At 39.1% G+C, this 27,407-nt stretch overlaps 1 long non-coding RNA gene across 2 annotated transcripts in view; it reads left to right on the top strand.

Moving 5' to 3' along the window:
• LOC126496833 (uncharacterized) overlaps nt 1-27,407 on the top strand; it is a 186,524-nt gene that overhangs the window by 133,290 nt on the left and 25,827 nt on the right. The window contains exon 3 of one of the 2 annotated variants that reach the window (XR_007590449.1): nt 13,424-13,558. The exons of the other annotated variant lie outside the window; for it this stretch is intronic. This is a non-coding gene — a long non-coding RNA (uncharacterized lncRNA). Of the gene's footprint in view, nt 1-13,423; nt 13,559-27,407 lie in introns of those variants that run through there. 2 annotated transcript variants of the gene reach the window in all.

The raw sequence follows: 27,407 nt of genomic DNA, 5'->3' as shown, positions 1-27,407 counted from the left end.
CCTTGCAGGATGGCATTGCTATTGCTACATTCCACATGAGTAAGAGAGATTGTACATCTACATAAGCATCAATTAATGGCATGGATGCCTTCTCTACATTGTTAGTTCCCATTTGCTGTGACCCAGAACTGCCTCTCTGGTGTCTTCTTCTTGAATAAGCTCACACACTTCGTAATTATCTTCTTTCCATGTTGTTTATATTTAAAATATTAATATTCTAATCATTGCAAGTTATACTTGAGCACAAGGGTCTGGCAGTCTTACTCACACAAAGGTGAGAGGTTCATATGATACGTTCCTCTTCAGCAGACTTAGGGAAAGTGTTATACATTGGGTGGGGATATATTTTTTGACACGAAGTCTTTTTCCCAGCACCCCTCATACCATATCACAGAGACATCTGTTCAGTTTACATGCACCCATAGGCCAACTCGGGCTACTTGGGAGGGTGAGGATTACACACGTGTTGGGGATTTGTGTCAGGTATCATGAAGGAAGGCTGACAGGGAGGTCTGTGGCTAGCTGTCCCGCATACATCTGGAGTATCCTATGAAATATCTAGAAGTCTATAAATCTGCTTGGATTTCCAAGAGATGAACTAGATAACTTAGTAGGTATTTTTGTCTGTCTTTATTTCCTGAGATCTTTCCTACCAAAAAATTTCATTTTTGGGTCTCACATGTTGGAACAATTATCCAAGAATATTTCATCCCTGAGAAAAATATAACCCTTGGGGTGCTGCCAAAGTCAGTGAGATCTATGGCAGCTTGCCTTCTGCATACAGACCTTGCACATTAACACTTTAGGGCTCTAGCAGAAAGAAAGGTTTCCTTTTTTTCCCTGCTACTTACTTGTGAATGAGGGACACTGACTGGGGCCTCAAGGAAGCCTCTCCAGGGCACCAAACGACATTTCTATTATAAGGTATGTGCTAAATGAGATCATTCTATGTTTAAGGTTGTCAGTCACATGTTAAAAACACCACTTAAAAACATAACTGATAGCATGAATAAAATATTTGAAGCCACTTTTCAAAGACAAGAATATTTTGACACAGAGCCCTGGTTAATCACTTTCCTATTTTTCTCTACTTCCTGGACACTAAATATAAATAAGTACTATGTCCCTGCCTCTGCTGCACTTAGGATTCCAGTCACTGGGATGTGATCAGAAATAATATAACCTACTTCCAGGCCTCATCTATAAAAGCTTCCTTGCTTATGACCCTTCATGATTGGCAAATCTTTCCAGCGTCTGGAATGTTGTTAACCCCCAGTGTGACATTGGTAGCCACATAGTGAAGATGGCAGAAACTTATTCATCAATTCAAGTTCTATTCATCTAGTAAGTCTCTCATCCAACTGTCACAAAGAGGAAGAAGCAACTCTTCACTTTGTAAAGCTACTGAAACAGAGACATCTATCCATTAGGATGGCTAGCATGACCTTAAGGAATACATTTAATATTACATCAGCTTTCTTGAAGGCATTGCATACTTTGGTTTTCTATTAGCATAACAAGCTCTTTTCCTACATTTAAATGATGTCTGATGGGAAACTACACAATTATATTGTGAGATATTCCCCACTTTCACACCGGGCCCATAATATTTATCAGTTTCTGCTTCTGCCTAACCTCACTGAAGTTCCCAGCAATGATTTCCTGTCTTCTCCTGTTCTTCCATCTTATTTCTCCTCCACACTTTCATCTCCCTTTTCTCATTAGGCAGATTTGCTATTCTGTAATTCAATTAGTATTCATAACGCCCCATAGTGTGTCAAACATCTGCCAGGGGTTTGGTTGAGAGCGATGAGTATGACAGAACTGCCTCAGCTCTTCTTTGGTGATAGCATTGAGGAGATAGATATTGAACAGTAAACAAACATGTAAATTTATAGTACAAAAATATGAGGTCTGCTACAAAGGAAATAAATACGGCCCAGGACACTGACAATGATGATAGGGGTGTAGAAAACCCTGACTAGAAAATTATCCCAAAAGGTTGAGGGGCACAACATTTCAGTTGTTATCTTAGAACAGAGAGGAACTGTCAAGTGGTAGACTGGGGAACTGTGGAGCTTGTGCAATGAATTGAGAAAGGAAGCGGTTTTGAATGTTCAGAGAATGAGAAGACCAATGTGGCTGCAGTTCTGTGAATGATGGGAGAATCATAAAGAAGACATGAAATCAGAAGTTTAGGCGCAGTGTCCTCTGATTCAAATGTCTCAAGAAGGCAAAAAAAAAAAAAAAAAAAAAAAAAAAAAAAAAAAAAAAAAAGAGTAGAAGAGGCTGGATGAGTGAGAGGGAGGAAAGGAACAGGATGAAGTAATATAGCTGTATTTTAATTCAATTTAATATGTCAATAAGTATGCTAAAAATAAAAAAAGAAGGAGCTCAGACTTTAATGAGAAATATAAGAAAACATATCACAAAGCTATCATGAAGAAAGTGATGTTATTCAGTTAATGGTTTATCCGAACTTTTGTTTGGAAAGCAGAAGGCCCAAAGCTTGGGGTTGTGACATTGGTAGTCTAGAAGGAAGCTTTCATATGTGTTCAGGAAAACATGATGTTCACTTGGATTTGAGAGGAGGAAGTGATTCAAAGATAGGAATATATTTGTACCAGGATTTCAGATGCATGGATGACATAGAAATTGAGATTCTGAACAGTTAGATACAGGAGCCTGAAGCTAAGAGAAGGGGTCTATACTTTAGATATTAATGTAAGAGTTATGTGACTCAAGACACTATAACCACGGAAAGGAGTAAAAAACACCAGGCTTTATTTAGGTTCACTTTGTGCTTCTTGGACCTATAAATTTCTTTATAAGGTTCAATAAAATCTTATGGAAAAAACAGAACACTAGAATACCACTCAAACATGGTTATAAAGTAGACAATTACTCAACAACACACAGCAATGGAGATGTATGTCCAGGTTTTTCTCAGGCAAGGTGATGGGCTACACCAAGCCAGTTGCTTTCCCTTTCAGGTTTTATAACTAAGAATGAAAAACCTTTGGAAAAAGTTGACGTTCCAGTTTGTAAACTTTCATGATAGTAGATTACCTTGTTTCTCTTCTTGCATCCCCTGACTTCACCTAAACAAGAACTGGGTTTCAGAGGATTTTAAGGATCATTTTATGATTATCATTTTTGTTTATCTTAATACCTCTGCTCCTCAATAACTGGCTACTCAGTGACTTATTCATATTTTTATTTTTGAAGTTCTAATTCAAAGTATGAATATAAACACACAAATGTATGTATCTCACAAGTCCAAAATCAAGGAACTTTGACTAAATCTGCATGTCCGTTGTAACTAGCCAAGCTACACATAATGAATCCATACTAGACTTAATCCGATCGTTCACACTTATCCCCCAGTGTTGTGGTATTTTGTTTGTGATCTAACAAATAAAGCTTGCCATAGAAGCCAGACAGTGGTGGTACACACCTTTAATCCCAGCACTTGGGAGGAAGAGGAAGAAGAATTTTTGTCAGTTCAAGGTCACCCTGGACTACAGGAGATTGATACTGTCTAAAAGAGAAACAGACTCAGGTGGTGATGGCTCACATCTTTAATCCCACTACTTGGGAGTCACATGCCTTTAATCACAGCACTAGAAAGGTGGAGACAGGAAGGGATATGGCTGGGCAGAGAGAGGAATATAAGGCAGGAGGAAACAGGAGCAGAGCACATTCAGTCTGGACATTCAATCTGAGGATTCCTAGAAAAAGTATCACCAATTAGGTCTGAGGATTTGTTACAGGTAAGAACTAGTACTTACTACTAGCAAGAAGTAGCTGCTCTGCTTCTCTGATCTTTCAGCATTTACCCCTATATCTGACTTAGGGTTTTTTATTATTAAGACCAAGTAGAATTCATGCCACACCCCAGCTTTTCCAAGATGGGATTGTCCATGTGACCCTTCAGATTTTCAGATGGAGAATTCCCTGCCTATGGAAGCCCAGATGAATGGACTGTTAAGCACGAAGCTCCATATCTCCCAGGTCCTATCATACATACAACCCTTAGTATATAGTCTTCTAGTGTCTACTGCAAGAATGAGCAGGGGTGTTCTTCAGCTGTTCCTAGTATTTAATCAGCAGCTGTTCTACATCAACCAGAGAGAAAGAATCCTGAATTCAAAAGTCAGCTTGACTCTTGAGAACCCTTTCCTCCTCTCCTTAGATGACTGGAGTACCATTGACTTGACCCCATGGCATGTCTTTGTGCGGTTTTGTTGTTGTTGTTTTGTTTGTTTGTTTTTGTCCCCCCCCCACCTTAGTGCTATACTGGGCAAACTGACAAGAGCATCACTGATCTAACTCCCATGATATCTAATCTCAATACTTGTAGAACTCCCCTCTGTAGGGAGGAGTGAGACTCACTTTGTCTCTTAACCCACAATGTTAGTCATTGTTTCTTGTGACCTAAGTAATTCAGCTCAGTGTCTGATGATCAACGCACTGTGGCTAGGGTACGTGTCTGTGGTCCTAGCCCTTGGGAGGCCCAGCAGAGGGGCCGGAGTGGATGCGAGGTCACGCTGAGCTGTATAAGCTGGATCCCGTCTGAAAACCAAGAGTAAACAAGTTACCTTAAAGTGACTGGTTTACACAACTAAACTTTCAGCTTCCACTCTGCCTTCTTCTACCTAAGGACAGTCATAATGAAAGCGGGGACAGGGTTGGATGGGAAAGACAACAGGGATGACCCGGAAGCTGCTGGTTTAACTCTGACAGCCACCACTCTGAACTGAGATTTACAAGCCCCACATTCGGCAGAAGTTAACTCAGCCAGCCTCATCCCTACAACAGTCAAGAGTACTTTGAGGAGACCCTGGCTGGGTAGCAAACATTTCACTGTAGTACCCTTTCAGGTAGGTGTTGCCTGTAACAACGGGAGCTAGCTCGGCATCACCGTCGCACATAGACACCCAGCGAAGGAGTTGGCCTGGCTGAAATGTGAGCCAAGCTCTCTTTCCTTCTTCAGGCAATTAAAGAGCCGGGATGCACACTTTGAGCCAGTGTTCACACAGGCAATTCTTCCGCTATTAGAGGAGCAGATTGACTCCAGTTTGATCATCCTGCCCTCGTCTGCTTGGCAAGCGCAGTGTGATGTCCATATGCTCTATTGTTCCCGTCAGCAGGGCGCTAACGGTTCTTTTTGCTGCTGCTCTCACGTCTGTGGGGGATGTTTTTTTAGCCCCCTTTTCAATGTTGCCAACACATACATATATATTTTTAAAACATAGCACTTATTCTGGAGCCGCAGAAGGTGTGAGAGCTGTGTCCTCTAGCCACGCTCCTGCATTTACATTCAGACTCTGCTTCCTGCCTTTAAATGCAGCGTAGATTGGTTTTCCAAAGAGGTACAGATCACCAGCAAGTGGCAGTAGCCTGGCTCGAAGACAGGCTGCACTTACACTTCAGAGGCGACTGCCTGGAACTGGGAAAGGGTTGTAGCCAAGCGGAATTTATTAGCAGGATCTATAGAATGTGTTAGAAGAGCCAGAGTAGTGTGAGCCGGCAGGCACACAGGTTGGCCCACCATCACACGAAGTCAAACAGGCCAACTGCTCAGGGAATTCAGACTGGCGTGCCCTGTCAGCCTTTCTTTATTTCTTCCAGGAGAGAAACACAAATGGAACAAATTTTCAATCCTGGGGACGGAGGCCTCTGGTGCGCCCCTCCCCCTCCCTTGGAGCTTCCTTCCACGTTCTCGGCCTCCAAGCTGCTCCAGCCTTTCTTCCCCAGATGGTGTTAAGGAAGCAATTGCTTCTTTAGTGCTTCCAGCTGATTCTCTTCTTGCCAGTACCTGGATTTCCTGTGGTGCTGGGTTTTTTAGCTGGGGAGAATTTTCTCAGTTCTTCACGGAAGGATTTGAAACCTCATCTTCAATGAGAGGGTTGTGGAATTTGGCTTCTTGACAAAAACTCATCATTGTCCACCACACCTGATCCTGAGAAATCCTTACAAGAAGAGAGTATTTATCCTTCTTGGAGGCAGGAACACTCAAAATCAGTGTCAGCATGTTGATTTAAGTTTTTTAAGATGGTGTCTTAGAGGCAAAGTTAGCTTGATAGAGATCAGACACCCAAATACCATGGGGACAGTACAATATGACCGAGGGTGGCTTTTGCTGACATGGCCACATGTGCCCAGGCACTAGGCACATCTTCCCTGGCTTTTGTGGTCTTCTGAATCCAGCCTCAGTTCCTCTCTAAGCAAGTGGAGGTAGAGACCCATAGATTGGCTGGGACATTTGGGAGGATAAGAGAACAACCTGGCCTTGAGGTGATGAGTCTTCCCCTGGGATGACATTTATATTTTCTTATTTTAATTTCTGTCACAAAGAACATCTTGCAATTTTGACAATTTCAGGACAAATAGACTTATAACTTATTTCCATACAGGCATTTTCCCATCGATCATATTTTTGACATCTAGCAGTCAGAACTCTATTCGAAGACCTTAATTTGGAGAGGTTGATACATAAGCTCTACTCTGTATGTACTTATATGATGAAGGAAGCACCTCTGCCTCCCCTCTCCTCCAGTCCTCAATGCAGGATCAAATGAGGTAATGTTTTAAAACACCTGGGAATCAATTTGAATGACTGAGTGGTTAACTGATTGGACTGACTTCTTATTATTTCAATTTTCATCCACATTCAATCTTATTTCCCAATATTGAGCTCTCAAAAGTAACATAAACTTTCTCATTCCTACAACAGGAAAGCTGCAATTATCTTCACTTATTTTGAAACTGCTGCTGCTTTGTTGACAGACCCTCCACTTAATTGTCATGAGATGTTTTTTCTCCTTCTTTTTATATTTTTTTTTATATTTTATATTTTTTGAAACATATCTGTGTGTAGAGTAGCTCATGACAGCGAGTTAAAGCACAAACCCAGGGATGTCTGGCTCCTCTTCTCTGCAGCATGAATATTCAGGGCAACCTGGAAGAGTCCATTAAAAACAGAGTAGAGCTCTACCTGTTTATAGATTACTCCTCTTTGTAATTACACTATGTTTCAGCAACTAATAGGGAGGAAGCTTCTTTAACAAAAACAACTGACTTTCCATAACATGAATTAGAGGAGAAATGAAGGTCAATTCTGTTTCAAATAACTGTCTCAAAAGGAAAAAAAAAATCTCTTCATTAATCAAACGCATCCCAATCTACTTCTCCCTATTAATCCAGGTATATAGAGGCTCACAACACTCGTAACCAATCTCTGTCTGCTCTAATGGATATTGGGAACCTTTATTGATTTGGGTAAATTTGCTTCTTCTAAGGTCAATAATGATAAATGAGCCATGTTCTGCATGAAGTGACTTGGTACTTCAAATTAAATGATTGTAATTACCTGTAGTTACTCTGTAACTGCTGCTGTTACGGCTGCCGACAGAACATCCATGTCATTGAAATGGGACTCTTTCTATGCTGTTTAATTTGGGTGAATTTCATCTGCATGTGGGCGAGGTGGTGGCTGTGGCTTAGCAGGCAGCCACTGCAGTGTCCTACCCCTTCCCTTGTGCCTCTGTCCTCACGCACTGTCCCCAGGCCTTTCACACTGTGTTGCTGTTGCTCCTAGTTGATCAGGCAAATGTGATACTTGGGTAACGGGAGGAGGAGCTAAAGTACAGGGCAAGACTTAGGTCTTTTTGGGTTGTGTTTGGTGGCATTAAATCAGGCTGAGACATGTTAATCCCTCAGAGTGTTTGCTTGACCACCCCATCGGGGTATCTGTTTATAAGTGATGTTCTACCCTGCGGTGTTAGACGGTCACCAGTGGTGAGAAACCTGCGTCTGCCTATAGGCTCTTGCTGTGCTTCCATCTGCAGCTACATATTGAACAGTTATCTACATACAAAGCCCCGGGCTCTGTCTCCACATTTAGTACTTCTGAGTGGAAGGCAATTGCGAATGGATGTGAACTCTCAGCTGCACTTCGGAACGCATGCTCTTGATGACGAGCAGAGCTTCAGCTTCAGGTGAGATTCATCTACTGCAGTGGATCTTTGCCTTCTTAATGCTGCCCAACCCTAGAATACAGTTCCTCGTGATCCCCAACCATAAAATTATTTCCATTGCTACTTCATAACTGTAATTTTTCTGCTGTTGTGAATCATAATGTAAACGCCCATGATTTTCAATTGTTTTGGGTGACCCCTGGGAAAGGGTCACTTAGCCCCCAAAGGAGCCAAGATACACAGGTTGAGTAACACTGACCTAGAGGCTACCCTGCATAGTGTGGAAGGGAGGAAAGACTACTTTACTGTATCCCAGTGATAAATATATACCTTTTAGTTCCATGTGTCCACATGGCACAGCTCATTGTTCAAATGTTGCCAAGATAGCCACCAATGTGGTCCAACACAAATATACTTAAACATTTTTGTGTAAGATTTTTCCTTTCTTATTACTCAGCTGTGTGGTTCTTGAGTGGGAAATTTATGGATGAAGTTATTTCAAAATGTCAAAAGTTTAGATTTACTTGTAAGAGCCTAGAATGTTGTATCTTTATACGTATAGGGAAAATCGTATCTTTAAAAGGATATAAGAAGTCAGAGCAGTACGTTGGGAAAAGTCTTTCAAACTGTGTGAGTCTTACACTTCACAGCAAGAGAAAGTGGGAAAAATTTCTTAATACCCCCTGGCACCCTAGCTTTCAGTGAGAGCATCTTAGAAAGGTCTTCATGGACAACCATATTGAACAACAACCAGGAATGACGAAGGCAGCTATTGGTTGGTTACTTGAAGACTCAGAAAATTAGACTAGATTAACTCAAACCTTAAAGTAACGAATAAGTAACTCAATATCTTGCTGGAAACGAAAGGAGAGAGAGTGAAGAGCTCTTTGGGTATGACCTGATATATACCAGGTGATGTGAGACAGGGTATCACTTCATCAGTAGACTTCCGGAATGAGCAGGATGTACCTTGTACTTCCAGAAAACAAAAGAGTGTGGAAAAGAGCTTGATTTTAAATGATGAAGGAAAGAAAATAAGAGAGGGGTAAGTGGACAGGCAGCCAGAAGTCATGGATGAGAGCTCTTGTTGGTAAAGATCTGTGCAGCAGAGAGCTCAGCAATTTAATTCAGGTTGATAGAGGAATAGGCCGTGGATGCCTCCTGCTGAGGCAGTCTTTCCCTACTATGCCAACTTTGAGGTTTGTCCTGTTTTGTAGGTAACTGTGGCCAGAAACAGGCCACTTTGGATAGGGTATCACCCTCTCTTCAGAGTCTTTCACAATGAAGAAGAAAAGTGAAAGATTAGGATGACCTGGCAAGAGATTCTCTTATTCTCTGCCACATATACCCTCCCCCTCCTACTTTTCCTAATCTCTTTAAATTAGCGGCATCCACTTGAGATCCATTCCCGTTTGTTTCTATGGATCTTAAGACTTTTTTTTTTTTTTCATCTGTTTCTTACTTCTCACATTCGTCTGGGGATTTTTATCTCTCCCAGATTAGGAATTAGGATCAAGTTACTCATTATCTCCTGCCTATGTGTTCTGATGAAATAAAAATAAAAGACTTTAAGAGATTTGAAGTCATTCTTGTTGCCCCTGGCTCCCTCTGGTGAGTAAGGGAACAGTGGACATCTCCACTGACTCCATTCCTATAGGCGTGCATGAAACAGAAGCCTGATAGGGTCTGTGCTTATCCAATCACGGCAGAGATACAGCAGGGCTGTGGACTGGAAACAGTCACTGAGCGAGAAAACAACACTCCATGACAGGACCACCACCTCCCTCTTCTATCTCTCACAGAAGAAACTGTTGAGCTCTCAGACACTGCCTTCAAGCCAGCAAAGCTGGTGGACTCACAGCAGGTATTCACACCTGTGGCCACCTAACTTCCGCTTAAACTCCTCTGTCCCCAGAGGAGGCAGGCGTAGGGAAACTGGGGAAAGAAAGAGCATTGGAGTATAAAGTCTGAAAGGAGAGGTTCGCCTAGAGGCCAGAACCCTCAGTAGGATTAGCTCTACCCTGAAATAGGAGAACGTCAAGAAGAGACTTAAGTCTGCTATGGTTTACAGATAAGCCGTGTGGAGGGTTCAGGTCACAAAGTGAGCCTGTTAAGAAAGAAGAGAATTAGCACTAATGGAGTGGTCTTTCTTTTTCCACCAATGAACTCACAATCGCACCACCCTCAGTCCCACATCTGCCTGCCAGATAGTGTGCACAGCTGCATGCGGGTCATTGTTTGTCTACAAACAGAATATTACATGCTCAATGCTATGCATTTTGGATGAGTTAAAAGGAAATCTGTTAGAGAGAGGACATAGCAAATGCACTTAGCCTTGAGTTCCAGCTTGCCTTTATTAGTTTTTTTTTTTTTTTTTTTTTTTTTTTTTGAGTTCCCATTCCTTATTGCAGACTATGAAATTTACTTGAGAAAAGAAGAACACTGGCATGGGCACTGGGGGAGCCGACTCACTCCCTTGCCAGACTGCATACTCTTCATTAGCAGTTATTACAATACAGTACTACAGTCGTTGTGTCTTTTGCAAGCACAGCAAAGCGGCTTGGTAATTATGGACAGAACTTGGTCTCTATGGCTATGGTAGAGATAGAGACTGAAACTGAACAGAAACAACAGTTTATTGTCTTCCTGCCTTATTACTAAACAATCACTCATTAGACAATTGGATCTTGGTTTATGTACTCTTGTTTTCATTTTATTTTCTCTCTAACAGTCATGGAGTATCTCACCCATTCCTTTTCCTATCACTGCTTCTCTCCAACCTGAGCCCTGACTCTAGAGAAGACATCTCAAATGAAAATGCTGTTGGTTAGCTAAATGGGTGTAGTATCAAACTCCTTCTAAATTTGTACCTTTCTATCCACAGACAAACTCTCTGCCTTAAAGAGAGATGCCTCTATTTCTAGTGAACATTGGTAAAGGCAGCAATTCATGCCTACATATGGTGCTGAGAACAAGTAAGAGGTGATTTCTAGGTCCTAAGCAAGACATTCTTGTAATTCTCTCTAAGGCTCAAGAAACATTGCTGAAGAAGGGATGGTAAGATTGTAACAGTCTCAAAATAGAGAGAAGGGCTACAAAATGCCAACTCTTGAGCGAGTCACAGCTATTGTAAAGACAAATATAGTAGCTGTAGATGCCTGTACCGAGTTTTCAAAAGAATGAGCCTGTCAACAGTTAAGCATGAAGGCGGGGAGAGCTCAAGAGGAATACACTCTCTCACTCCTGATCTATTTTCTATTGATAAACTTAGGGATGGGGGTTCATTGCCTTCAGCTGTGTGGTCATTGGTGCCTCCACCACCACAGTGAGTCTTCAATTAATAGTTTCAATGCAATGGTAACAGAAAGGAGACCCTGGTAAAAGCAAGTGTCTCAAAATTCATGAGTCTCAGAAAGAAACTAGTAGGGACATTGAATGTTGAACAGGGTTTGAGAAAGATCATAGGGAACTGGTAAGAAGAATGCATTACATACAAATATGAAGTGTCAAAGAACCAAATTAACCAGTAACAAAAAAATAGTGAATCAAAGGAAAAGTAATTTTAACTTCCAGAGACCACCAAACATTAGTTTTGTATCTCATATCAACTTTTAAGTGTGTGTGTGTGTGTGTGTGTGTGTGTGTGTGTGTGTGCGTGCATGTTTAGTGCCTGTGGCCATGTATGTGTGCAGAAGCTGGAGGAGGACACAGTTGTCTGGTGATCTGACTTTATCACACTTTGAATTATTCCATTAAGACAGGGTCACTCAGTGAACCTGGAACTAGGTTGGTAGTCTGTTAGCCCTAGAAATTTTCTTTTCTCTGTGTCCCTGACCCCTACAGCTCTAGGATGACAGGCCAATGTCTGTCATATGCAATGGTTTTATATGCCTTCTGGGGAATTCTATGTAGTGTCCTTACTGAGATATCTCCTCGGCCTCTTTAACTTTTTCTTAAATTCTTATTTTATTTTACTGTGTGTATGAGTGTTTTGCCTTCATTTATATATGAGTACCATGTGTATACCAGGTGCCTGCTAGGACTGGGGAAGGCATTACAGTTCTTGCAACTGGGGTTACAGATGGTAGTGAGCTGCCATATGTGTGTTGGGAATTAAACCTGAGCCGTCTGAAAGACCAGCAAATGCTGGTAACCACGGAGAAAAATCTCTTTCTCCCCTCCGCTTTATACTTTTACTTACAAAAATAATATAGGAATCATACTACAGTTAGTTATAAGATATTATGTAGAAGCCTAACCTACCATCTGGAGAGTGATGGGTCCAGTCTATGGAGCAGTTACATTAGTTATGCCAAACTAGCAAAAGAGACAGCATCCCTAAGGAAACAGCCAGAGTATTGAACTTGGAAAATAATGCCTCCCCTGTCCCTCACCTTAAAGTTGAAATTTCCCTTTAAGGAACTGAATAATCCATGGTTAGACGAAACAATGGCCAGTGAGAATGAAGAAAACTCAGATTCCTTAAAAGTAAATCATGTAGTTTAAAAATAAATACTAGCAACTGGTATGACTGAGCCTCCTCTCTTGAGCACAGGGAGAGGACTGTTGAGAAAAGCTATCTTCAACAAATCTCTAGTGGTTGAGTTATGAAAGTAGAGAAACTGGATTCGGCTTTGACAAGAGTTCGGTTTCTTCCTTCCCACACCAAAATGGAATCTTTAGTAAAAAACTGTCACATCTCCACCCTGAAATAAAATATGTGCATAAAGGGAAAAGCGCATTATTTACCCCTTGTGTACGTACTACATCATCACACCACTGAGAATGTTTCTCTAATGATGGAACATATGGAGCCATATATAATAAACTGTAATGAGAAACATTAAAAATATAGATGGGTTTAATTTTATTTAATTAATTAAATGAAAAACTTTTATAAGGCACTTTCACAAGACTTGCAGAGATTGCGGCCAATCCCACCCACCCACCCCCGCCGCCACAGCAGAGTGCAGGCTCTGAGCTATTACACAGTTTACACTGCTTAAGAATGAAGTAATCAAGTCAGCGACAATGAAAGCTATCCCCAAGTCCAAACTCCATCCTGCTGTAATATTTGGGATATGAACCCATCCCCTCTATCTCGCCTGTATTTCTGCTGCAATTCTGAGAAAGTTTCTGTAGGCCATTTTATCATGTTCATATTTCTGATGACCAGTAGTTGTTTCCCCTTTGCATTTGTACAATATGACCTATTGTACAAATTATTTATTTTTGTTTTTAGTTATATACATATATGAGTCCATGGGAGATTGTACACATGTGTGCAAATGCCTGCGGAGTTTCGGTGAGGGCATCAGATCCCCTGGAACTTGAGGGATAGGAGGTTGTGAGCCACTGGCATGGGTGCTGGGGACCTAAGCCAGATCCTCTGCTGGGAGAGTATGAAGGCTTGATTCTTATCTGCTGAATTTCCTCCTCAGCACCTCCTCTCCAGTCTTGAGACAGAGAGAATCACTCTCCGAAAACACGCCAGGTTTCACAAAGAAGAAACCCTTGTTCTGCACAGTGACATCTACCCCAGCCACAGGCTGCAACAATTCTGAGACATCTCTGCTTAAAACTCAGGTAAAAAAAAAAAAAATCTCATTTTATGTTAGGATAATTTCATACAACCCCAGTTGCCTTTCAATTTATGGAAATAATTAGAGTGAGGTAGATCGCCAGAAAGTTTAATTAGCTAGGCATAGTTTTGAATGAAAGTTCATTTTCTGTAAAATTTGTAAAAGGCGAGGCACTTGGCTATGTGTTATTAAGTGGTGTGTGTAGTGGCACCAGGATGGCATGAGGCCATCTCGGAGTGGGCAATGTTCGCCCTCCCAATTTGGGGAGAGGGGAGGGACTGAGTGGTCAAAGGGAGGCTGGGTCTAACAAATTCAGACCCCAGGCACTGAACTCCAAATTGGTATTTCTTGTCTTCTTTTTTTTTTTTTCATTTTATGCTGTCTTATTTTAATTAAAGAGGTTTTTATTTGAGAACTTATTGTTTAATTTTCTTTAAATCAACCATTTCTATACCATATGTGGTGCATGAGTTTGACTTTTTCAATTTAACTATTTTCATTGTTTGCTTGATTTTTCTCATATATTAAAGGGATTCTCACAAATACCATATACGTAGTACGTAGCTTAAAATTTACTTTGGACATACTCAAGAGGCTTTTGCAAGTCTAGTACTAATAATGGTTTTCTTCTTTTATTTATAGTGACTTATATCAGAGTAAGGTAGAAAAATTAAGATTTACTTTTAAAACTCGTCCCAAATCTCCCCATTCGATAAATCTCCCTGCATCTTTAGCCATTCACCTCCCCATCCAATTGCAAAACCAGTTCTACTCTGCCTTAAATTCATGTTTACACAATGTTTTAGGGCTTTCCCTATACTCACTGCTTCATAATTCTATTTCTCATCATTAATGTAGGGAGCTAAATTTTATTCAGACCACAGAGTTTTAAAACTTTGTTATGTGCAATGAGAGGATGTGTCTTTCTCCCTTCACCATAGCCGTTCTGTGTCCACATGGTCTCCCCAGGCCATTCCTTTGACATCCATCTCTATCTGTACTCAGACAACTGATTCCAGTGTGGAAAGCATAAATAAGACCATCAAAAACTCATGATAAATCAATATTTTCTACCATAAGTAGGAATCCTTCAAACATGGAATTTAGTAGACCTTACAGATAAACCATAAAAGTACATTTTCCCCTGAATATGCCAGTTTCAAATAAATCCAAACAATTCTTGTAAAATCAAAGAAATCTAATAAACTGTTACAGAAATATCTATTTACATTCAAATAAAGAATATAAGCTTTTAATTTTCTAACTTTGCCCTGTAAATTTTGCTATAACACTCTTATAATTGGTAGCATAGAGAGCCATTGCTACACAGGTGTAAACAGCAAAAATAATATTTATCCTATGATGCATTAAAATACCTATACTTTGTTATTTGAAGACCAATATTCAACTTTGGAGAATGGTTGTTATTGATGCCAATATCTATGAGGTCATGTTACAAGTAGTACAAGGAATTCTCCAAAAATTACATAGCAGGTTCTGCTAGTGTTTGCTGGGTGCCATGTCTCCTGTTAGTAGGCTGCAGACCCATGCCACCTCCCCTGTGAGTCCCTGTGATCCATACTGATTGCTCCATCATGAAATATTAAGGAGGACTCTGAATATCCTCCATGTATGTTCCATTTGTCTCTGCATGGAGTCCAAGCTTATATTTGAACATGGTGATTGTTGCCATGGAACTTGGAAAAACTTCAAATGAAATTAAAGAAGTTTTCAGGAAAATATCTGACTTCGGAGACCTTGTTTGGTCAAGAGTTTGGCTGGAATCAATGTGTCACCCATTTCATAAGGGAAATCTGGGCTCTCAACAACTATCCCAGGTCTATTCCGATTGAGAAAGTGATCAAGAATTTTGATGAAAATGTTATGGAATTGTGCACTCGTGTGCTTGGATTGTGTAAATGGGTAGACTTTATGGTATGTAAGTAACTTCAAGCTCCTCAGGCATGCGCAGCACAAATGGCTGGAAAAGTGGCCAAGAGAAAGTTTGGTTCTAGACTTAAAATTGAGCACTGGAAGGCTAGACTAGTTTCTGGTTGCAAACCTGGGAGTGCAAGGAAGCTGGGTCATTTGGTCTGTATTTTACAGCAAGTTCATGGCAAAAGCAGGGTTTTAAGTCCATTCTCCTGAGCCCATTAGAACAAAATCTTCCACTTGAAGTTGTCATGAGCTCGTTGCATTACATTCTGTCTTTCGACACACAGTATCTAAAGATAGGGATTTCTCAGGCATCCTGCAAAAAAAACATGCGTCTTCAAAGTCAGTCGGATCATTTCTACTCACTCCCAATTCTAAAAGAATCAAAATGAAATAAGGCTGAATATAAATAAATATATCTGCGGAAGAGGAAACATGCTTCTCTTTTTTCATTTTCTTGATTCTTATTTAATTTCATATGCATGCATATCTATTGTTTTACATCTGAAATGATTTTGAAAAAAGAGCTTAAGCAAAAAAATTTGCAAAACTTGAGTAAGACTTAGGAGTCCTAACTTTTTTCAGTCATCCATACTCTTACTTGTCTATAAAAATCCAAGATTTCATATCTTTAATTGTATGAAATCTATTGGTATGCTAGAAGCCATATTTTTAATGAAAACTTTAACTTCTATCTGTAAAAACAGATCAATATACATGGAATAGGAGCTTTACAGCACTGAATTGTGATTGAATTCATTATAAAAACAAATTTTAAGAAGCCCATTTATTTATTATTTATATGTATATGTTGCATGCATATGAACATGTGTAAAGATGCACCTGTTCATGGTGCACGTGTGAAGGTCTGAGGACAACTTTTGGGAGTCAGTTCTATCTCTTCTTCTACATGTAGATCCCAGGGGATGAACTGAGATTGTCAGACTTGGCAGCAAGCACCTTTATCCACTGAACATTTGCCCACCCAGAATCAACCTTATTAACCCTTGTTAATCCCGGATCTAATTTCATCTTAAACATACATAGATCATCTGTGCAGTCAGCACTACACATTTGCAGTAGTAAAAAGAAAATGTTCTTAAATATGTGAAATGATAGCCCATGCTTAATTAGGAGACATAAAAGGAGGATGTAATTGGGTTGGGATGTCCTAACATGCTGGAATGTATGGGTTCCATCTCCAGTTCTACAGAAACAACTTGAACATCTTATTGCACAGATGTATTCCCAATACTGTAGAGTGGGAGGCAGGAGGATCAGAAATTTACGGTCATCCTGGACTATAGAAAGGAAGCCAGCCCAGGACATATAAGATACTATATGTAAATCAAAAAAGAAACAAATGGGGTGAAATTAATTTTCCACTGTGGAAAATAATTTGCCAAAGGCTTACTGAATTTTTAGTTAGTTCAGTTGTGTTCCATATACAAACACATTTTCCCCTAAATTTTAGTTACTTTTAAGTTGATCTGAGATATAGAACAGTGAAGCTAGAGCAGAAAGCACATAGGGTAAGTGGCAAAAATTGACAGTAAGTCTATATGGAGTTTCAATGTTAGAAATTAGAAAGGGAGATCTGGAACAGGAAGATTAAATGGGGGGATATGAGGGCGGGGTTAAGGAGGGAAGATTTAGAGGGAAAGCTAACACTAAAGGCCATTTGAAAAGCCGTATGGAAACCTACTATTGTAGAAGCCACCTAAAATGTACACATATATGAAATGAATGTAGTTGAGTTACCATATATAGAAGACACAATGCTTCAACGAAACATCTTATGCAATTGAGTAAAACCTTCAGCCTCAGGAATAGTTTCCATCTTGTTAAATTGTTGGGCAAAATGGTCCTATAGGCACTGCCCCCTCCCCCGCATGCTGTAGACTTATCCCAAAGCTCTTGATTGCTCCCCATAAACAGATGTTAATGCTCTATTGCTGAAGATGCAATTTAGTTGTATCATTGAACATGGTGAAATCGAACTGGTACCCAAGTAGGAACTTCATCCCTAATGACCAGAGTTGGTGATGCTAGAAGGTACTCTTCATATTACTACCAATATCTCTCACTTACAAACTCTGTGCTCTACAATGGTGATTAATCTATAAAATACATTGGGGTAATATCCTCAAATATTCTGTAAAATATACTGGCAAAATTTTATTTCTTGATAGTTTTCTTGGGTATTTTTTTGAGAGAAAGGAAAGCATAGAGTTGGGTGGGTAAGGAAATAGGGAAGATTTGGTAGGAGGTTGGGGAGGGGGAAGAATATATTTGAAATATATAGTATAAAAATTAAATAAAAAATAAAACAAAAGCTGTAATACTATAACCTATGCACTAATAATGAATTAATAAATATGAAAATGAAAAATGGGAGAAAGATAGTTTGATTTGGATATACTGCACTAGAGTGTAAATGATGTGGTTATAACAGCTTTATCTTCTGGAGTGAGCTTTGGATATTGGACACTATATGGCATATGTGTACACTTACTTATACATATAGTCTGCATTTATATTCTGAATCATAGACTAAAATTACCGTGTAATGACAATTGATGGCATTGTATTCGTAATCCAAGGAGCACTTTTCCTTCAACCATCCTGGAGTCTCAATACCTGACAGCAAGTGTGTTTCAAGTAGAGTGGAGGAGCGAGTTATTGCAGGGCGAATTTGCCATTTGCTGGATGGGGACAACCAAGTCTGTGCCACAGAAATTAAATCATCATTCCTCAAAGGGGCTGACATTCAAGAGGAAATCTGAGTATGAAGTGATTCTAATTGCTTCTCTTCCCGTGACTTTAGTTTTGTTTTGGCTTCACGGAACAGAGTGAATCAGTGGGTAGTGTTTGCTTTCTGTCTGGAGAGATGGATTGACTGACAGACTCACTTTTATTTCCTCTCCATTTATCAAAGACTTACAGAGGGAGAAAAATCTTTTAAACACACATGGAAGTTCATGATTGTGCTTGAACACAAAGAGAAACTTCTCGGCCAAACTGGGAACACAGGAGATGGCAGTGACCAGGATGGCTCTCCTGAGATCCGATGCCACCTCTCTTCTGGCGTGTACCCTCATCTTCAGGAGACGGACATCTAAAGACGGAGAGAAAAAGCTGAATATTGCATATAAAGTTTAGAGAATCGAGTATTGTCTACTAAAGCAACAAGATTTACGAGAAACGTCTGGCTCAATTGCATTAGGAGGAAAATGATTTTAAAAAATCGCTTCCCTGCCTTTTAAAATGAAAACCATCTGCGATGAAAAATTTAAAATGATAAATCTCCTCCTTTCACACAGCTACTGATAAATGGGGGGTTGTCTTCCTCTTTTTGGAGGCGGCAGGGTAGGGATTAGAAGCCTGCGGTATTTGTGCATGCAGATCTTGGATTAAAAAAACCTATATATTCTTTTCTGGAATTTTAATAAGGTTCTAATTTATTAATTATTATTGTTACATGATTTAATGAAAGTACTTTTATGAAGGATGCAACTTTGGGGATGAAATTTAATAACATTTGATCTTTCTTAGCTACAGCAAAAGAATCGCTCTGTTTCAATATGTAGAACATTTTAAAATTCAAGCTGTTTAGGGCAAGGGTTCTTCAATGCAATAATATTTTAAATAAGTAAGTTTGTACAAGTTTATGGCTATAGTTGATGCTAGTTGGCCAATGATAAATGCTTTTCAGTGAAATATTTTACTTTGGTAAGTTTTTCATTTCTAGCATTTATTAAGAATATGAGAAAAATAAGAAATTATCTATTTCTCAATCTGCTTACACATGTACACAGAAGCAGAACATTTTACACATTGCTGCTACCTATGAGACTTCTTTTTTTGTCAATTTTTTTCTACAGAAGCATTTTGCTATGTGTGCCCATTGTTCCATTTTCCCCAGATCTTAACAAACTATAAGAATCTAATAAGAAGCAATGGCTGAATTCATGTCAACTTATTCCGTGTTCTGTCTCCTTGGTTTGTTAGAGGGCCTGTATTCCTATTTGGTTAACTTTGAAGCCAGAGTGAATGGGACTGTCCTCTGTGTTAGGGGCCCTGGTCTCCTTTGGAAACATGAGAGTTTAATTGGAAATTCTGGTGTCTATTTTACAAGTCATAAACTAAGTAATTGTTTCCTAATGCAGCCTGGCAGTGCCACTGAGGGCAGATTACACAGTCCTGCCATCCTGAGGTGTTCTAAACAGGCGACAAACCATTAACAGCAAGTCTCTGCATCTCCGCGACTCAGTTCTGTGTCTGCGGCTGGAGGGGAACAAGACCAGAGAGGAGTGAGGGAGGTTTGAGCCGGCAGAAGCTGCTGCACTAATGACTGGTATTGTCAGCCACACCAAGTGCAGGGGATGATTGCTGCATCTTCAGGCTCACCTTCTCAGGGATGTTGCTATGGGTACCATCTCAGAAGTGTCATAGAAAAAAGGAGCAGGAGGTAGACTGATGAACAACATAAGAACGTAAAGGATGCGCATCGGCATAACACTATGAAGACATCAGACCCCTACAAACGAGTGAGTTGCATACTTCGGTGGGGACCCATTAAATATGGAGGATGGCAGACAGGAGAATTGGCTGAATTGTCAACAAATGACAAATAAAAGGAGCTTTGGAACTATTTGATGGCCCCAATTACCCATAAAGATAATCAGAGTCCTGGACCTTTGTCACTTGGGTATAATCTTTTGTCACTAAATTAATTTATGAGCCTCTGGAAACTGTGTGCATGTGCGGTGTATGGGTGCTTTTGTCATGGCAAGGCGAGAGAAAGCTGTTCATTATTTTAAAGGCAGTCAGTTGAGTTTTTCTCTTCCTGCTTTTTTTTTTTTTTTCAAATTCCTGCTCCCTTCTATGATGAGAGAGTCTGTGAACTTGCCAGCTCTCTAGCCCGTTGCCTTTGAAGTTAAACGTCACAATTACCTTCCTCTCTTAACACATTGGTCATCATCAGCCTCATTCTGTGTCTCACTCCATCTAGCTTTGGAATAAAAGTCAGGAAAAATTCTTATGGGCATTTTTACAAATTGCTGTGTTTCGGTGATTGGGTAACAGTTGTCAGATTCCTTCCAGGCAGTGTGGGGAAAGTGACATTTTCTGAGTCTCCCAAGTTGATGCAACTTATTAAAGTAGCATAAACAATGTCGTGGTGAAAAGCAGGTCTCACTACCAAACTTCATTACTGTCTCATAATCACAGAGTGCAGCCGTGTGCGTGTGTGTGTCCGTATGTGTGTGTGTGCGTGTGTGTGTGCGTGTGTGTTTTATATTTATAGTAGGAATTGTTAAATGTACTCTGCTGGAAGCCCAACTGCACCCTCACAGTTTGTTGGGAAACTTGGGGGTTCACAATTTAGGGGCCATATAGTATTCAAACTTTCCACAATCACTTCAGTTATTTCAGTATATATATATATATATATATATTCTCTATATATATATAGAATACACACACACACACACATATATATATATATATATATATATAAAACTAGAAGATATTTTTGTTTTCTTCCCCTTCTTATAGGTATTTTCTTCTTTTTCCTTTTCCCCTTACACTTTAAAATCATGGCTCTTGCTAGGAATGTCAACCAGAATAGCATTCATGACTTGAGACTGCTGTCCATTACTTTTCGCACATATATCATGTAACAGTCATTGGAAACCAAATTCTGTGGTGATTTGAACAAACTCTTGGGAGACCATTGCAGACACTGCTATAAAAAAATGTTTTTACTAAAATCAATGAAAAGACCCTTGGCCCTGACTGACTATGAGTTTATTTTTTGTAGGCATCAGTTTTCTCAGGCAAGGAAACAAGAGATGCTCTCAGAGAGGAGTGAGGTCCTGACTCTCAGACACTCCTCTCTTTGTGGCTCTAACTTCGAGTCTACATCACTGTTGGAACCAGAAGGAGATATTTATGGGGAAATGAAATTCTATTTGACTAAGCAGTAAGAAAAAGACAAGTCTGAAGACACAAAGAAAACCTAGTCTTTATCCTTTATTTTTTTTCATGAATTCAGTACTTATGGAACAGCCCTCATGTCAGGTGTTGTACTGAAAATTGGGGGAAAGTAGGTAAATAATACACAGGCCTTTCCCCTTAGATCTTGTGGCCAAGAAGGCCTATTCTTTAAATAGGGTGGGATAAAATGCTACATAATAGAGTGATCGGAGACCCCTTGATGCCAGGCATGAAACTGACTAAGGGAATTTCAGGACATCACCTGGAAGGGGGGTTTGAATGTTCCCGGGCTCTTTAAGTGTGAAAAACAAATTGAAGTCTCTAAAATAGGCGATCTAATACATTGAAAATGGCACTAAAGCTGGTTGAAGATGGCTAACAGACCCCAACTTTAGGGGCTTTGTCCCAATATCTTACTGTATACATGGGGGAAAGCAAATGTCTATTGCTAAATGCCAAATCTTGAATTTCCTGTGGATTGTTTCCCTATGGTATATAAGGGTTTAAATAAGCTTATAGTCATTCAAAGTTATGATTATATAATATGGACATTTCTTATACTAGAGTTTCTTAAAGTCGAGTACTGTCTTTTATTATCAGTTTCAAAATAATGTCTTTCTAGCTATATCCTATCAAAGCGCACCGCATTAGATACTAGGGTAGCATAGGAAGGTGTTTTCTGAGACAACGCTCAATTGTTGTTTACTTTAGGTCCATTATTAAATTAGACTTTTCTGTTTCGAATTTGTTTTGTTTTCTCAGATTTGAAAGTTGTCTGGAGAATCTAGAAATATCTGGAGTAACATAAGCAGTTCATAAAGTGACTAGCTCATCACTGCTATTTACTAAGCAATTAATCTACCAGCTATTATTAGTGATTATAAACACGGTACATACTAAATCTTGCAGGGTAGCCAGTGACCATCAAGCCATTCTTAATCGTACAAATGTCAGAAATTTTATAAAATTCTCAGCTGATGTAAAACTTGAATTTAACATACAACTTACAATTTACAACCCACACATATATTACAACACGATTATAAATTGTGTCGGAATTTTTCTTCATACCCATAAAAGGTCAGTTTTTACTACAATGCAAATTTAGAGCCTTTATTGAAATATGCCTTCTTGAAAGCTGCCGAGAATTTTTATGCATCCATTAACTGTATAAACACTTGTAAAGGACAGTGTATCTCTAGAAACACACTCCTGTGTGTATGTGTATATTTGTCTGTATTTATAACCTCATGTGTGAATATACATTGTCGTATTTATCTGTACATATGTCTTCTCTACATCTGGAAGAATATATTTGTGTTTGTAGAAAGTTGGTCCAGTGTGCATATACAAATGCAAATTTTGACTCTTCGAAGCATGCTCTTATATTTGTATGCCTTTTTCTCAGCGATCTTGCCAGTTGGTATATTTCCTTGCTTATTTCCACGTTTGTCTTCCCCTGCAGTATCCCCCATGAAGTGGCGCTGAAAGATCACGTTAGCACACTGGTATGAAGTGAAATACCACAAGTCTGTAATTTTTTGGTCTTGAGAGCATTGCTGGGCTAAGTGGATGGAAATCTTTCAGTAATTATACCAGTTTGTATTCGTATCACATTTGGGACCAAATACAAATCCAATCCTCTCTTTCTTCCTGTGAATATTCATAAAAAACAAAGTGCCAATTCTGGTCTAATCATGTATGGAACCAAATATGTTGATGAGGCCTAAGTATATACTGTATGTATGTATACATATGAATGTATATATTTATACACACTAATTTTGCTTGTGTCCTCTGCTGTGCAATTTGTTTGTTTAGTATAAGGCTTGCTGTTATAATGTGTTAATAAGCTGCTGAAAACTTGGCACCTATTACTTGAAATGACAGCTATGTTAGAAGCCTATTAACACAGCTCCGCAGCTACTAGAAATGAATTTCAAAGATGGTAAATGAACAAAAGCGATTCATATCTCTAAGGAAAGCAAACACCGTGCTCAGAAGCATATACATGTTGAAAAGGTACAGTATATAAAACCTCTTTAACTCTTCCACTTAAAGAAACAGCGGAAGGGAATGTTTGGAGAAAGGAAAACTGCCTCTAAGATTTCCAAACAACCTTGAAGACAGAAATGTAAAGGATACCACGCACAACTTCCTCTCTTTGTTTCTATTGTGTTCTGATGAGAACTGTGTTAAACATCGGAATAGAATGGTGCAGGTAGAGGAAGTTCGCTTTTCTCTCCGTGAAAAAAAAAATATATCATCTGGATTTAGCTCACACTTTTTCTGCGTCTTTGAGTTTAAAAGGCCAGCGTCTGCCATTGTTCTTAAGGCCAGGCTCTTTATGAGTTGCTGGACTCTGTCTTTGAACTGCTTTTCTTTCCTTTAACCATCATTGAAAGTTCACAAGATTGCTCATAGGCCTGGGTAAAGTTCAGCTGTGATTATGGGAAAAAAAAATGTGCTTAACTTAGCTAAGAATAGCCTTTTATTTTCTTCCACTTTCTACAGTGCAGTGTAAGGGAGAAGGTTCCCAGGAGAGGAGTGGGTCATAGGCTGATATTTGGGAGATATGGTTCTATTCTTTTAAGTTAAATTACTAATTTTTAAGATTCTTGCTTTTGAAATTAAACAAAGGCTTAACATTTGACTTAAATATCTAAATTAGAAATCTTACATTTTAGATGAACTGAACTAGCATTCAAAGGCTGTAATAGGCAGCTTTATTCACTTATAATTCTTTGGTGAAGATTCTGTAATATCCTTACAAATGCTAGCTTAATTCATAGATCCACATATGTAATACATCTATTATAATATCTTGTATGTATTATGCAATTTACTATCATCCTTCAAGCCTATGTCAGGCTACAATACCATCTAAAAAGGAAAGATTGAAAACTCTTTGAGAAAGATGGAGAATAAGCATAGACTCTAAAAATTTGAAAACTTATAAACCTAAAGCCACTGTGTGTGTGTGTGTGTGTGTGTGTGAAAGAGAGAGAGAGAAAGAGATCATTGTTGGATGTCTACACTAAGAAACCTTCACAATCAGTTTGTGAAACATTATTGTCCTGTTAGAGAAAAAATGGTGAGACAAAATGCCAGTCTTTACCATGAGCCTCAGTAAAAAATGAATTTGGTATTTTGTCTAAATAAAACTCAAAGCTTTTCCCAGGTAAGGTGACATTGAAATTGTTACCAGGGATTTTAACTGTATATGATCTTATCTGAAATTCTGTCACATAAAACTTCTGATTCCATGATCCTTCCTACACCAGTGGTACAGTAACAAATGGCAGTCACTAAGGTCTTTAAAGTGGCCAAGCGAGGCCGTTTAGCTGTTTTCATCCTTATTGGCTATCGTACTAAGTATCACTTTTTATCAAATGATTGAAAGTTAATATAACATCTTATATTTATGTAATATATAATATATAGATAATAAGAGCCGTTCATATATTTGAAGACCACAAATACCCTCATTTCATGTCGAATAGGAAACAGGGAAAAATCTAAAATATTAAGCACATAGTAGAAGTTTTTGAAGTGTTGTATTTACAAATGTCAATTATTATTATTATTTGGTGTAGTAGCTCATGCTTGTAATACAGGTACTTAGGAGACTGAGCCAGGAGGTCTGCCACGAGTCCCGGGCCAACCACAGCTGCATTGTGAGTTCCTCATCAGCCTTAGTTACAGAATGAAAGTTTCTCTAAAAAAAAAAGTCAATAAACTTTTGCAAATGAACTACAAAATGTTATAGTACTGCCCTTTTGTCAATTAAAATCTGTTCATTCATAAGATAAAACAATAACCAAAAAGGAATATACTATTAATATTCGCAAGGTACAAAGACTTAATACTTTTTTATGTTTTAAGATATTTATCTTATTCTTAATATTTAACTAAAAAAATTGTAAAAAAGAGATGCCTAAAGTTGAGCATGAAAGACACACCCAGGTGGCATGTGGCCATCACAGAAGTCAAGAAGTATAATTGTCAACACCTTAGATAATTATGTCCATCACTGTGTTATCCTCCCTACACCCTACCCAAAGTAGCCAGCAGCTATACTCTCCTGAAGTTATCTATAGTTTTGCAAGCTTAACATGAATGGCATGGCAGGCTAATTTAACTTTCATAGATAGAATCATGTTCTTCTGCACATGCTATCTGTACATCACTATCATTAGTTACATTTACTAAATAAAAGTAGTTATCAAGCTATCTTACATGCAATAAATCCATTCATTAAAATGACAGTCTGGAAACCAGGGAGATGGCTCCATGGTAGATAGCATGTACTACTTCCAGAGAACCAAAGTTCCATTCTCAGAACCCAGGTAGGTTGCTCACAACTGTCTGTAACTAAAGCTTCAGGGAACTAGTACCCTCTACTAGCTTCCACAGACACTGCATGAGTGTGCACAAACAGTTACTTGGCCATCTAAACTTTTGAGATATGGGTCCCATCTCTTAGAGTAGGGCCTTAAGCAAAATCAGTTATTGGTTGGTTACTCCCACAAGACTTGTACCACCATTGCAATATCATTACTTGAGGTTTGTGGCTGGGTTGTTGTTTACATTTCTCCCTTTGTGGCGTGCACAGCACCTTTCTGTACCATAAACACTGGCGTGAAAGCTCTGTGTAGGCACCAACTGAACTCCATGTTGAATGAGTTGCATAGATGTTGTCTTCAGTAACGGCATCTTTTTTTTTTTATCACTTTGTGGAGAGCAACATACAGTCTTGGCAATAGCCAGGATTGTTTGGGGGTTCCCATGGGACTCCTGTTAACAACTCAACCAGATGTAACCCAGTCTCCCCCATTATTTGGCAGTTTTATTTAGATTGTCATATATATATAATACAGATGGGTTAATTTAAGATGTAAGAGTTAGTTAATAAGAAGCCTAAGATACTAGGTCAAAAAGTACTGTCATTAATATAGTTTTGTGTGATTATTCAGGTTTGGGTGATCAGGAAACTAAAATGCAGTCTCCTTTTGCACACAACCGTCACCCAAATGCAGAGAGCCTAGTTTGGTCCCATGCGGGCTCCTCAGCTGTCTGTCTAGAGTCAAGTCTGTGAGCTTCCATGAGCTCGGGTCACCTGTCTCTGTGGTTTTCCCTGTTGTAATCTTCACACACACACACACACACACACACACACACACACACACACAGCTTATATAATTCCTCCTTCTGCTCTTTGACTGTATTTCTGGAGCTCAGCCTGGTACTTGACTGTGGATCTCTGCATCTGCTTCTAACAGTTAAAAGATGAAGGTTTTTATGATAAAAATTAGAGCAGTGGTTTTTATCCATAATTAGTTTTTATATTTCCATTTCTGCTAGTGGAGAAACACACACACACAAACTCACACAAATATATTATGTCTTTGATGACTAGAGACTGAAATATGAATTCTTGACTCATAAAGTTTAACGTGACTTGACAGTCTTATTCCCCTTGTAAGTATTGTAAAATTCTTTTAAAAAGCTTCGTGCCCACCATCTTATTAGAACATATACTCAAGCATCACCAAAATTTAGTTATTGTTTTCATGTGGTTAATATTGATTAATATTTATTCTAATCTTGAGGGATAAGGAGATGCCTTTATCCGCAGAACACACTCGTAAAAATGTGAGAACTTAACTTTGAAGGCTGAATTTTTACACAAAAATCTTGGCATTGTGCCTCACATCTATAGCCCATTGTTTAAGAGAAAGAGATGGGCAGATCCCTGATACTCATTGGTCAGCAAGTCTAGATTACTCACTAAGCTCCGGGTTCAGTGTAAGACCCCTTCTCTAAATCTAAGGTGGGCAAAGATCAAGGAGGATGGATACCCAATAGTGACCCCTGGCTTCTACACATAGGAGTCTGACAATTTCAC

Source organism: Alexandromys fortis, unplaced genomic scaffold (assembly GCF_014885135.2).
Source record: "Alexandromys fortis isolate MF-2015 unplaced genomic scaffold, M_Fortis_MF-2015_v1.1 scaffold_6, whole genome shotgun sequence".
NCBI lineage: Eukaryota > Metazoa > Chordata > Mammalia > Rodentia > Cricetidae > Alexandromys > Alexandromys fortis.
This window is presented reverse-complemented; position numbering and strand designations above follow the sequence as displayed.